Consider the following 11989-nt stretch of genomic DNA (forward strand, 5'->3'; position numbering starts at 1 on the left):
TTTACTCATTCCCCTTGGTTAACAACTCTTTTGTCTACCATTGCAGGACCGGCAATTCTGCTCATCTTAGTGCTAACTTTCGGACCCTGCATCTTTAATAAGCTTATTGCTATAGTAAAGAGTAGGTTAGAGGCCGCTCATTTAATGGTAGTAAGATCAAAATATGAATCACTCACTCAGGTAGAGGCCGAAAACTATCTAGACCTTAGTAGAAAAGAATTAATGCGGTTCAACGAACAAAAAGAAGGATAAAAGAAAAGGGGAGAAATTGTAAGAGAAGGGTGACCTTTTTGTTCGATGCAGCTGCAGATAGTAATTTGTTTCAAGGAAGTTTGTTTTTTTACAGCGGTAATAGGCAACAGGCTGTGAATTGCTGATAACACGCATTCCTAACCTTTTACAGCGGTAGTAGGCAATAGGCTTTGCATTGCTTAACTGATAACACGCATTTCTAAGATAACACGTATACTTGAGACTGTGAGAATCCCCAGATCAAAGGACACCTGTGAGGAAGACAACCAGCCTTCATCCCACGACCACCAGGAGGCAGAAAACGACCACCTAGCAACAGAATGCGACTGCGCAGAAGAAACGAGTGAACTAAGGAAGAAGATAAAAAGAGCGAACTAGGGGATCACAGGCGCAGCAGTTTGGCGGAGCGGTTGCTCCCCTCTGTCGCCGCAGCGCTGCTTTTTGCTTTGCTCTCATATACTCTATTAAATGAATTAAATAAATTCTGTTAATTGGATCAGATGGCCTCTTGTGCTCAATCATAACAAGATGGCCTCTTGTGCTCACTCATAACAACTATATGTGTTTTGCAACCAAAAACTTATTGGTCATTGGTTCTAATTAAGACAATTACCTTTATTAATTCATGGACCACTATTGGCTATTGATTTTGCCCTCTTTATTCTAATTTCCTTTCTTTTTATTATTTTCGTCATCATTTTTTATAATTTTCACAGAGTAAAAGCGGCCACTTTGGGGCCCACGGAGACATTTCTGGGCACATTTGGCGCAGTTTTGTGTCTGGGGAGGGAATTCAGAGAGAACTTGAGGGTCTGCGGGACGCCTGGGGGAGCCGGGCGGGCGCTTGGAGGGGCACTCAGGGATCCTGAGGGGCAGTTCGGGGTCCGGGGGAGCACTCGGGGGTCCGGGGCCCTGGAGGTCAGCGAGGGGAATTTGGGGCCCTTCGGGGTCCGGGGGAGCACTCGGGGGGCTCGGGCGGGGCTCGCTGGGCGCGGGGGCTGATGGGAGTTGTAGGCGCGGGTACAATGCGGTGTAACGGGGCCGCAGAGCATCACGGGAGTTCTAGGCGCAGCTACCGTGGCTCTGGGTGGGGCGCGGGGCATGACGGGAGATGAAGTCACGGATGGAACAGCTCTGGGCGTGCGCCGCAGAGCATGATGGGAGCTGTAGTTCCGGAAGTGGCTCGGACGCGGCGTTCGGGGTCCGGGAAGGCCCTCGGGAGACATTTTTGCATCCGAGCCGCGACTTGAGGTGCTGGGGGCTCTGGAGCACTCGGGGGAGCTTGGGGAGATTTAACCGCGTTCCTCAAGGCACAGGGCGCGGCAGGAATTTTAGGCGCAGCACTGTGTTCTGAGGGGCTCTGGGGCCGCGGGGGATGAGAGGAGAGGAATTCCCAGAAGTGGCTGTACCGGGCACCTGTGGGGCTGGGAGCACTCAGGGGATCCGAGGACGCTTTTGGGGGGTCCCGAATGGGCGCTGAGGGCACTTGGGGATCCCGGAGGGTCTGGGGGGCACTTACATGAGAGATGGGGGCGGTACCGGGGTTCTGTGGAGCGCGGGGCATGACGGGCGTTGTAGTCCCGGCCCCAATGGGGCTCTATTTGGCTGCGGGGCATGATGGGAGATGTAGGCAAAAGAAAAGATGGCGCTGTCTCCAGGCACCGCCCCCAAAGCCATGATCCCTGGCGCTGATTGGTTGGATGCTGTGATGATGGGCGGGAGACTCGGCTAATGGGAGGTGGCGGGGGCGGGAACAGCCCATTCAACTTCTCCAGTCCCTCCCAGTACAGCCCAGTTCATCCCCAGTACACACCAGTACAGCCCCAGTGCCCCTCCAGTCCCTCCCAGCACAGTCCAGTTCATCCCAGTACAGCCCAGTACAGCCCCAGTGCCATTCCAGTCCCTCCAAGTACAGCCCAGTCCCTCCCAATACACCTGAGTTCATTCCCAGGCCCTCCCAGTTCCTCACAATGTCATCCACAGTGTGCCCCAGTGTTGCCCAGTCTTCCCCACAATGTCCCTAGTTTATCCCAGTATCCCCCAGTTTCACTCCCAGTTTCACTCCCACTGTGTCCCAGTTTACCCCCACAGTCCATCCCAGCCCACCCAGATTCCTCACAAGCATTCCTCATGTTCCCAGGCTGTCCCAGTGCCCCACAGGATCACTCCCAGTATGTCCCAGTGTGTCCCACAGCATTCCCAGTGTTCCCCAGTATGTCCCAGTCCTCCCCAGTGTTTCCAAGGACAGTTTAATTTCTCAGGGCTGCCGTGGCAGCCAAACCCAGCAGTGGGGTCAGTGCAGTGCCCATGGCCACAGCCCCTTGCAGTGCCCAGTGCAGCTGGGGCTGATGATCCACCCTCACAGCTGGCCAAGGGCGGTCTGGAGTGGTTTTGGTGGCACCTTGGGCTGGCACGCACCTGAGGAGGGTGTCTGCTTTCATGGGGAAACTCAGGGGTTTTAGATTGCTCCAAACATAGAAAAAGGGAAAGCCCCTCTTAGGCTGGGTGCAGCCAGCTCTGCAGGCACAGCAGGTCCCAGGTGAGTGAGGACAGACAGGATGGGCTGGGGCAATGTGGAGCAAGGTTATCCATGCTGGGCCAGAGCTCAGGGCACAGCTTCTCTGAGGAGGTCAGAGCTCCTGAGGGGAGACCCTGGGTCAATATCAATCACAGAATGCTGCAGTCGCCTCTGATCTAAAGAGAAATGTAATAAAATACACCCTTTAAAACGGGAATGTGTATTTCTTACAAGCACTTTGAAATCTTTCCCCACAACTGGAATAGGAAAATTTTAATGACCCTCTCAGGGCTTTGGTGTTGTTTACATCAGACTCAGTCCCTGAGCATGTCTTCAAAAAACTTCTCAAGAACTAAACGTTAAATTAAAACTCCAGAGTTTCTTGAAGTTTTAATGGGTCCCACTGAGGGACAGCACTGAGAAAGTTTCCCCAGGTTCCCGTCAGAGCAGAACACTGGAGGCAGCGATGACAGCTGGGGACAAGCAAGGGAAAGGTGTCTCTGGTGCTGAGCAAACCTGGATGTGTTGCAGGAATGCAAAGGGCCCAGGCCTGAGCCCCAGCCCCTGGCAAGGCAGATCCTGTCCCTCCCTCATTGCTCAGGGCTCTTCCCGGGATGGGCACTGGCATGTGGGGATGTGCAGTGCCAAGGGCAGGACCATGGGGCGGCCCCTGCCAGGCTGCTGAGCAGGGACAAGGAGGCACTGAGGCCCCAGGGCTGCAAGGGTCACTTGTCCCCTCGTGGCCTCAGGCCCAGGGCCAGCAGCCATGGCCAAAGGGCTGCACAGGTTGGCTCTGTCAGGGCCTTGCAGCTGCTGCACATCCCTGAGCCCTCTGCAGCCCAGGCTGTCCCACGGTGTCCCTGCCCTGCGCCTCTGTCCCTGCAGGCTGTCGTCACCCCCGGCTGCCCCACCTCGCTGGCCCTTCCTTTGCTGGCAGCTCTGCCTCCTGCTGCCCCTGCCTGGCCACACAAAGCCTTGGGCTGCTCCAGGCTCCTGCTGGGGACGTGCTGCACCACAGCCCTGCCCTGGGAGGGAAATTCCTTTCTCCTCCTGTGTCCAGTCTGGACTTCTCCAGCTGCATTTGTGGCATAATTTCTCTCCCTGCCTGATTCCCACTATGGAGAAAAGCTCCACCATTTCCACATCCACCCTTCAAGCCCTGCCAGGCCACTCCTGATCTGTCCTCAGTCTCTTCACAACTGAGCCCAGGCACATCAGCCTCCATACGTGGGTTATGTTCTTGAGGCCTGCAAAACCCAGCTCGGGAGATCTCTGGGCCCTGTCCAAGGTGTTTGCAAAGGAAAACATTCTGCTCATATCACCAGAGGCCAAGGCCAGGCAGAACTGTCTGTCCTGGCAGCTTTTGTCTGGGAGCAATCCTAGGATAGATGGAATTTTGGCGGCCAAATTCCAGTTCCTGCCATGGCCCCTGGACAAGAGGGTCAGTTCTTTTCTGCAGGAAAAAAGGAACAGAGCCCCAGTGCTTCTGAGGCAACTGAGATGTGACCATCAGAGGCCAAGGCCAGCCAGAGCTGGCAGGTTTTTTTCTGGCAGATACCCTTGCATACAGGAAATTTTTGAGGGGAAATACCAATTTTGTCCATGGGTGTCGAAAAAGAGGGACAGTTCTTTTCCATAGCAAGGAAAGCACAGAGCCCCAGTGGTTCATGGGCAGATGAGAAGCAGCCATTGACATTCCAAGATCAGCCAGACCTGTCAGGTGGCCCCTGGGAGGCCAAGCCTGCCAGACCTGTTCCCTGTTCCCCTCATTCCATGGAGCCCCACAGTGTCCCAATGGTCCCTTGTTTCCAGAAGGCCCTGAGGTGTCACAATCCCCCTTGGTGACACCAGGCCCTGAAGGGTCGGAATGGTCTCCATGGTTCCACAAGGCCTCACAGAGTCATGGTGGTCTCTGGGTTCCATGGAGCTCCGCGGTGTCACCATGGCCCCAGAGTGTCACAATGGACTCGATGGTTCCTCCAGGTCCTCACCGTGCCACCATGGTCTCCACAGGAAGGGAACAACCCAGCCCCAGCGTTCCAGGGGCAGATGAGCCACAGCCACCAGAGGCCAAGGGCAGCCAGATCAGATGGTGCTGGCAGATTTTGTCCTTGGATATAGGGAATTTTAGTGGTGGAATGCCAGTTTCAGACCTGGCTGCCTGGAGGAGAAGGACAGTTCTTTTCCATAGGAAGGCAAGGACGGAACACCGGTGTTTCAGGGGCAGATGAAAGGTGACCATCAGAGGCCAAGGGCAGCCAGACCTCTCTGTTCTGGTATTTTTTTGTCTGAAAGCAACCCTTGCATATAGGGAATTTGGGAGGTGGAACCCCAGTTTCAGCCATTTCTGCATTGTTAAGAAGGATGGTTCTTTTCCATAGGAAGGAAAGCCCAGAGCCCCAGTGTTGCAGGGGCAGAAGCAGAGAGAGAAGGCTCCTGGGAGGCCGAGCCAGCCAGACCTGTTTGTCCTGGCAGCTTTGTCACTGAGAAATCCTTGGACCTAGGGAATTCTGGAGGAGGATTCCAAACTTTGGCCATGGGCATCTGGTCGAGATGGATGGTTTTTCCCATAGGAAAGAGAAGCGTGGAGCCCAGGTGTTTTGGAAGGAGATGAGAGGTGGTCACTATAGGCCAACAGAGCCAGACCTGTCTCTCCTGGCACCTTTCATCTGGGGGAAATCCTTGGATATTCAGAATTTTGAAGGTGGAATCTCAGTTTTGGCCATGGGCACCTGGGCAGGAAGAAGAGTTCTTTTCATCATAAAGGAAGGCACAAAGCTCCAGTGTTTCAAAGGCAGATAAGGATCAGCTCTTTGGAGACCAAGGCCAGCCAGACTTGTCTCTCCTGGAAGCTTTCACCTGGGAGAAATCCCTGGATATAGGGAATCCTGGAGGCGGATTCCCAACTTTGGCCATGGGGGCCTGGATATGAAAGGTGCTTTTTTCCCATAAGAAAGAAAAGCACAGGGTCCCAGTGTTTCACAGGAAGATGAGAGGTGGCCCCTGGGTGGCCAAGCCAGCCAGGTCTGTCTGTCCTGGCAGGTTTCATCTGGAAACAATCTTTGCATAGAAGCAAACTAAGAAGAGGAATCCAAATTTTGGCCATGGGCACCTGGAAGAGAAGGACAGTTCTTTTCACAGGAAGGAGAGCACCGAGCCCCAGTGCTCCAGGGGCAGATGAGCAGCAGCCCTGGACATGCCAAGGTCAGCTGGACCTGTCAGGTGGCCCCCAGGTGGCCCAGCAAGCCAGGCCTTGATGCCATGAGAGGCCACCTAGAGCAGAGGCTGGACAGTGTTACAGGAGTAAAGTGGGGATTTATTAAAAAGGCCTTCAAAGGATTCACCTGGGCAGTACAAGGGCCTGGCTGAGGGTACACCCAGGATGGACGCCAGGTCACGTGTTTACATACTTTTGTAAGATTTGGTTCATTTCCATATTGGGGTTAATTGTCCAATTATACCTTCAGATTATGCAGCCCCACCCTCCCAGTCTGCTCTCCTCAATTTGCTGCTGTTTTCACTTTTTGGGCCCGAAGCTGCAGCGGTGTCTATGGTTCTCGGGCAGGAAAAGGATTGTTTTGTCTGACTATACTGTAAGAGAACTTGCTGACACTCTGCATGAAGTTCAGAGTTACAGACTGATACAGCACAGAATCGGGAAAATATGGAAGCTAAAACTTAAGGCATCAGCCTGTCCCATGTTCCCTTGCTTCCATGGGGACACACAGTGTTAAAATGGCTCCTCTGGGACACTCTGGGCTGCACAGTGTCACCCTGGGCCCTTGGATCCATGGGAGCTTCCCAATGGTCCCCTCTGATTCCACAAGGTCCCCACAGTGTCACAACTGATCCATGGCTCCATGAGGTTCCCCAGTGTCACCACGGTGTCCTTGGACCTGCCTTGTCCCAACTCACCCATCGTCCCATGAGGGTCCCCAGTGTCACCAGGGTGTCCTTGGACCTGCCTTGTCACAACTGACCCATGGCTCCATGAGGCTCCATGAGGTTCCCCAGTGTCACCGTGGTCGCTGTCAGAGGCTGGATGAGATCAATGTCCCCAGACACCTTGGGCTGAGCTGTCAATCAGTCACACAGATGGGACAGCACTCACCCAGCTCTGAACACCTGAGATATCAGAAGTCCCAGCTGGGGGGAGGCCCACGAAGGCCCAGGGGCTTAAAACCAAGGAGCACAAGGTCAGCCCCTGGTATGGACTCTGCCTTCTCCTGGGGTTTGTGTCTCACCCACACTGGAGCCCCGGGAGCTGGGAGCCACATGTGTGTCTTTCTGTGGAGCTTCTCTCTTCCTGTCTCTCACTCTTTCCTCTCCTTCTAATGCTCTTTATATGGAACATTTTTGGGTACCTGAACAACTTCAGTGTTTAGGGCTTTCCAGGCTAAATGGGCTGAGTTAATGAAGTTACAGCTGTGAAAAATGATTTAAGTTGGATTGGATTTGTATTAAACGCTTTTCCAAAGTTCCTTGTTCTTTTGTACTTTGCCAGTAAAATTTTGGGGGTCCCGAATGGGCGCTGAGGGGCACTTGGGGGTCCCGGAGGGTCTGGGGGACACTGATGGGACAGATGGGGGTGGTACCGGGGTTCTTTGGAGCGCGGGGCATGACGGGCGTTGTAGTCCCGGCTTTATTGGGGCTCTATGGGGCCGCAGAGCATGACGGGAGTTGTAGACAAAAGAAATAGCGGCGCAGGCCTCAGGCCCCGCCCCCAAAACCATGATCCATGTCCCTGATTGGTTGGGGCCGTGATGGGCGGGAGCCTCGGCCAATGGGAGGCAGTGCGGGTGGGAACAGCCATTCAACCCCTCCAGTCCCTCCCAGCCCAGCCCAGTTTATCCCCAGCACAGCCCAGTAGAACCCCAGTGCCCCTCCAGTCCCTCCCAGTACAGCCCAGTCCCTCCCAATACACCTGAGTTCATTCCCAGGCCCTCCCAGATCCCCCCAGTGCCATCCATATCCCGCTCCAGTGTCCCCCAGTCTTCCCCACAGCGTTCCTGCCCATTGCGGGGCAGCGGCGCAGACGGAATGTCCTGCGGCCCAAACCTCCTGCTCCTGCCACACAGCGCCAGCCTTCTCCCCTCCTCCTCCTCTCCCAGCACGGCACAAATTCCAGCTCGGAGGAGGCTTCCCCAGAGAGGGCTCCGGCTCCTGTCTCAGCCCGAGTGTCCCTGCAGAGGAACAGGGCATCTTTCAGGCACTTCCACAAGCTCAGGGTTCCCATTTCATGGCGAATCTGGGATGCCGGGGGAGAACGCCGGGGCATGGCCGGCCCGGGGCGCTCGGGCGGCGCTCGGGGCCGCTCCTGGCCCGGGCCGAGCGCTGACAGCCGCGTCCCGCCCGCAGGGAAGGCGCAGGAGGCCCGGCAGGAGCGGCCCCGGAGGGTTCGCTGCTGGGCAGCGGCGGCTGCGGCGGCGGCTGCGCGGCCACGCGGCTCTCGGACGGCGCCCGGGGAGCGGCGGGGCCGGCGGCGGGCGCGGAGGAGGGGAAGGAGGAGGAGGAGGGAGAGAAGGAGAAGGAGGAGAAGGATGGGGCTGTGCGGGGCAGGCGGCGAGCTCAGCCCGCTGCTGCCCTCGGCTCGCAGGTGGCCATCAAAAGGGTGCCAGGGAACCGCGTCCGGCGCCGGGGCGAGCTGGTGATGAGCCGGGCCAGCGGCAGAAGCCGGGCCGTGCCGGGCGGGGCTGAGCCGGGGCCCGGCAGGGTGGGAGCTGCCAGGACGCCTGGAGGGAGAGCGGGCGTGGGGCCAGCGCAGGGCGCAGAGCATCCCGGGCTGGCTGAGGGGTTCCCGACCCCCGGCACGGCATCAGCCCCACTGACGGCATCGTGCTCCTCCCGCAGCCCCACGGCACCAGCGCAGCCCTGGAGATCGTGCTGCTGGACAAGGTCTCCTCTGGCTATGCTGGTGTCATTCAGCTCCAGGAGTGGCTTCAGCTCCCCGACAGCTTTGTGCTGGTGCTGGAGCATCCGGAGCGGTGCCAGGACCTGTCGGGTTTCCTGGCGGAGCGGTGGTTCCTGCCGGAGGAGGAGGTGCGGGGGCTGCTCCTCCAGGTGCTGGAGGCTGCAGCATCCCCCTGATGAACTGTGTCTGTGTTCCACAGGAACCCTGTCCTACAGCCCACCAGAGGGGATCCACCAGCAATGCTACCACGGCGAGGCAGCGACGATCTGGTCCCTGGGCCTCCTGCTGCACCACCTGGTCATGGGAAAGCACCCGTTCAGGAGGGGCCAGGAGATATCTGGGGTCAGATCTTGTTCCCACCATGGCTCTCTCAAGGTGGATCCTCATCTCTGGCCTCGGGAGCAATACCAGTGCTGGGAGACAGCAGCAGCTCATGGGCATTCTGCTCTGGCAGCTGCTGAGGAGGTGGCACATGTCCTGCTCTCCTGCTCTCCTCCAAACAGAAAATCCATGGGGAAGTTTAGGCCCACCTCTAAGCACACCCAGCATGGCCTGGGCACGGGAAAAGGGGGCAACTTCTCCAAATGACTGGTGATTGCTGGTTTCTCTCCCCAGAGTGCCTGGATGTCATTAAGAGGTGTTTGTCCATGCAGCCCTTGGACAGGCCATCCTTAGAAGAGATTTTCCGTGATCCATGTTCCTCTGCCCTAGAAGATGGGAGAGATCCACATGCACAGTTGGATCCAGGGGCCTGGCAGGTAACAGCTCCACACATCTCTTGGCACTAAGTAGCAAAGCCAACCAGACAGGTTTTGTCCTGCCTGTAGCTCTGAGCAGGGGTCAGCAGGAGGGAACACAGCTCATGGGCTGGAGCTGAGCTGGAGACCTGGTGTGGCAAGCACTGGTGGCCAACATCCCCCTGGTTTTGCCTGCCATGGCTCATGGATGGCTGGGGCCCTGGGCAGAGCCCTGACAGCCTGGTCTGGCCCAGGGAAGAAGGAGCCCCTGGAGAAGCTGTCCCAGGTGGGGCTGCTGCTGGAGACAGTGAGGACACAGGGGAATGCTCCCAGATTTAGGCATTGCACAGCCTGGCTGGGAACCAAAGGTTCCCCCTTTGCTGGGGCGGATGCAGCTGATCCTTCAGTCGGCTGCCAGGCTGCTTTTGGCAGGGCTGGGGGCATGGGCTGGGGTGGGTACGAAATGGGAGTGGGCTCCTGGCCCTGCCAACAGCCCCCAGCACCCACTGTGCCCCGGACTGGGGCTGGGCTGGGGCAGCCAGCCTGACACAAACAAACCCCCATGGTGGGAGCAGAGGTGGGACTCCAGACCCTGTGCAGGGGCTGCTTTGCTTTGCAGGCAAGGAAGGGCTTGGGCTGCTCCACTGCCCTTGTTTGCTTTGGGATCACCATGGGGGCCTGTCTTGGTTAGACAAGACAGGAGTCTGTGAAAGAGGGCAAAGCCTCCTGTGCAATGGAGAACGGCAAACCCCCCCTCCCTCTGAATTACGAGGATCTTTAAATTAAAAGGCTCTCAGGCAAAGATATGGGAGTGGGAGTAACAATTCTTTACTAGGAGAAAACTAGACAACAATTTAAAAAGGAAAATGCAATCGGTACAAACAAAACTAGTGAAAGAAAAAAGTCTAGAACCTGAGGAATGCCAGTATCAGGTTTTGCTGGGACAATTGCTTTCCCTTGCAATAGTTGATGAGTTGCAGCTGAAGTGGTGATCTTTAGAAGGGTATAATTTTCCTCTGAAGATCTGGTGGCAGTGGGGGCCGGTCTTCCTCTGCGCCGGGGTTGCCTCTGAGCTCCGCTGCCGTCGCCTCTGCGCGCCGGCTGCTTCGCTGCGAGTGCCGCCGAAGAGAGAGAGAGCGAGAGCTGCTTTTCTGGGAATCCCGCGAAGAGAGAGAGAGAGCTGCTTCTCTCGGAGTCCCGCAAAGAAGAGGGAGAGCTGCTTCTCTCGGAATCCCGCGAAGAAGAGGGAGAGCTGCTTCCCCCCTCTGGGTGGGACCCCTCACGGCGTTACATTTTTTCAGCCTTTCATTGAATCAGTCAAAGGTGTATACACAAACCATTGTCTCTGAGAGAGATAACAAAAAACCTGTCCAACCGGTTCGCCTTCGACAGATGGCAAATGGAATACAAGCTTATCTTACAACCCAGGACATTATCCACCCCTTATTCTATTTCCATCTGCACACCATGAAACTTTACACCCAGTTCTCTCTTAAGACTAAGTTTCCCTGTGGTACACAGCGGGTCTCCCCATCTTCCTGCATTACCCACCAAGTGTAACCAGGTCCTTGAGCAAAGACAATCCCACGAATGGGTTGGTCTTTGCCTGAGGTGGGATTAATCTAAACAGTTTTCCCTAAAATACCTTTCATATGTACTACAGGGACCTTATCTCCATCTACTGCGTGTAAGGGTTCTGACTGAGCAGGGCCAGCTCGATTGACAGACCCCCGGGTGTTGACCATCCAGGTTGCTTTTGCCAGGTTAATTTCCCAGTTTCTAAATGTTCCCCCACCGAGTGCCTTCAGGGTAGTCTTAAGGAGTCCGTTGCACCGTTCAACTTTGCCGGCAGCTGGAGCATGATAGGGAATATGATATATCCATTCGATACCATGTTCTCTGGCCCAGGTGTTGATAAGGCTGTTCTTGAAATGGGTGCCGTTGTCAGACTCAATTCTCTCAGGGGTGCCGTGTCTCCACAGGACTTGTTTTTCTAAGCCTAAGATGGTGTTCCGGGCAGTGGCATGAGGTACAGGGAAAGTCTCCAGCCATCCAGTGGTGGCTTCTACCATGGTCAGCACGTAGCGCTTGCCTTGGCGTGTCTGGGGCAGTGTGATGTAGTCAATCTGCCAGGCCTCCCCATACTTGTACTTGGACCACCGCCCACCATACCATAGGGGCTTCACCCTCTTGGCCTGTTTGATGGCAGCACACGTCTCACAGTCATGGATAACCTGGGAAACACTGTCCATGGTTAGATCCACCCCTCGGTCTCGTGCCCACTTGTAGGTGGCATCTCTGCCCTGATGACCTGAGGCATCATGAGCCCATCGAGCCAGGAACAACTCCCCCTTATGGTGCCAATCTAAGTCTATCTTTGACACCTCTATTTTTGCTGCCTGATCTACCTGCTCGTTGTTCCGGTGCTCCTCATTAGCCCGACTTTTGGGGACATGGGCATCTACATGACGGACTTTCACCGTCAGCTTTTCCACCCGAGAGGCAATGTCTTTCCATATATCAGCAGCCCAGATTGGCTTTCCTCTACGTTGCCAGTTGGCCTTTCTCCAC

General features: G+C 56.0%; 1 long non-coding RNA gene across 1 annotated transcript; it reads left to right on the plus strand.

The window, feature by feature from the left end:
- Positions 1-1043: 1043 nt before the first annotated feature.
- On the plus strand, positions 1044-7251 carry LOC146764187 (uncharacterized). Its single transcript, XR_014950982.1, has 2 exons — positions 1044-1503; positions 5152-7251. It is a non-coding gene; the product is annotated as an uncharacterized LOC146764187 (long non-coding RNA).
- The last annotated feature ends 4738 nt before the right edge of the window (positions 7252-11989 follow it).

Source organism: Lonchura striata, chromosome 36 (genome assembly GCF_050655825.1).
Source record: "Lonchura striata isolate lonStrDom1 chromosome 36, ASM5065582v1, whole genome shotgun sequence".
Lineage (NCBI taxonomy): Eukaryota > Metazoa > Chordata > Aves > Passeriformes > Estrildidae > Lonchura > Lonchura striata.